General features: G+C 39.9%; 1 protein-coding gene across 7 annotated transcripts in view; it reads left to right on the top strand.

The window, feature by feature from the left end:
- The window catches only part of LOC116845685 (transcription factor Sox-5), a 343,917-nt gene that overhangs the window by 327,895 nt on the left and 14,171 nt on the right, over positions 1 to 1,851 (top strand). The window lies entirely within an intron of this gene.

Below are 1,851 nucleotides of genomic sequence, written 5' to 3'. Positions count from 1 at the left end.
CGCTCCTTTGAACCTCACCAAACCGAAATCCTCGTCGTCGGGCGCCACGGCGTCCTCTTCGTCGCCCGGCAGTGACTCGCACTCGACCGGCGCCGGAAGCAGCGGCCAGCAGGAGCAACCGTTGGCGGCGACCGCGCCCAAACTCTTTCCACCGGGGCTGCCGTTACCGCGGAATTACCTGCCGACGCTTCCTTACGCCGGCCTGCCGCCGCACCTAAGCACTCTGTCGTCGCCGAGTGAGTGAAATTATTCATGGTTCATGTGCGACTCACGATCTCAATCATTGGCAGCCGGGCGCGGCGGCGATTCGAGAGACGTAAGTCGGAATCACGCCGGCTGTCAAGCGGCGAGCCGGCTCGATATCGCATTAAAACGACGCGGATATTTCGGGAGATGGTCGCTATTTAAAACGCTTAAGTATTTTTACGCGATGTACGTGTGCATATGCGTCTCGGGAATCGAGTATTTTCGTCATCGGAGAGCAGCTACGCGAGTGTAGAGAAGCGTCGATCAGACGTCCGTTAAATATTCTGCCGATTTGCCCGGCGCGATCTGTGCGAATTTAACGTGGACCTTCGTGGTTCGATTTCTTTGCAGCCGACCTGCAACAATTCGATTACTCCGCGACAAAATAGTTCGCCTTTACTTCGGTATTTCAGTACCTAATTAACATGACAACACTTACAATGACACACTTATAATAATATATCAGAACCTTGCTTCTCAAAAGTAATACAATCCAAAAAATTAAATTTTCCAGAAAAAGGAAAGAATTGTCGTTTAACTTAACGGAAAATTATTGGCTAAAAGTAATATTTCTCGGCGAAAAATATTTACTCTTAGAAACATGATCAAATGTCATTTCTGTCATTTTCAGCTCATAACCCCGATATGTTCACCTAATTCGTTCATAGTAATAACTTGAAAATCACGTTTTTAGAGTTGTGTTACTTTAGAAGCAAAGATGCGATATTTATATTCAATGTACAGAATGTCTGATGATAAATGTCTCACACTTCGCGTAGAGGAGACCGGGGCTTGATGCTCTATATTTCAGAATTTCGAAGTTAAAACTTCTCAGGCAATTAATTGTTGTGACTGACTCTATAAATATAATAGAGGCAACCTTCTTATCTATGTATTAATGTCTGCTACGATCTTGTTAACCGTATATTTTATCTTGTAATAACCAAAATACGAATTTGCAGCAACATAGTCATCTTGCCCTGGTAAGAAGTTTAGTTGCATAGGATAAAAAAAGCTACATATAAAATATGTATCCTGATTAGTAGTTCTAGAGAGTGTCTTCGCGAGAAGTCTCCACAGCTCTCCTGCCGACCTTCAATTATAGATTAACTTTACCTCGTCCGCCCGTATGCGGACTTTATTTCAGTCAGTTTATATCAGTCAGTATATGAAAATTGCACTTATTATTAGAAACAGTATACTATATACTTGCAAGAAATTTCATTCTAGCTAGTAATACATCGCTTAATTTTATTCAATCAGGATAAATGGAGAATATTAATATAGAATTTCTTTTATAGAGGCTCTGAAATTTACTTTGCTGTTCAAATCTAAATTTGCTATTTATTTACCAAATCATTTTTGCTGTCCAAACCTAAATTTGCTATTTATTTACCAAATCATTTTTCTTTTCGATTTCTTAACTGTAATATTATACTGATTTTAACGAAATTTAGAGAAAAGTATTTATGTTCTAAAAGTAATTAAGTATTTATGTTCTAAAAGGACTATTTCGCGATTTTGTACTCTCTCATTATTCCTCTCAAGATAAATATTTAAAAAAGCATATGAGCAACATATCCCTGGGGCCATATAGCCTTGTCG

This window comes from Odontomachus brunneus, unplaced genomic scaffold (genome assembly GCF_010583005.1).
Source record: "Odontomachus brunneus isolate Ranch 3 - 2012 unplaced genomic scaffold, Obru_v1 Obru_scaffold_056, whole genome shotgun sequence".
Lineage (NCBI taxonomy): Eukaryota > Metazoa > Arthropoda > Insecta > Hymenoptera > Formicidae > Odontomachus > Odontomachus brunneus.
Note: the sequence above shows the minus strand (reverse complement) of the source record. Positions and strands in the feature narration are given on the sequence as shown.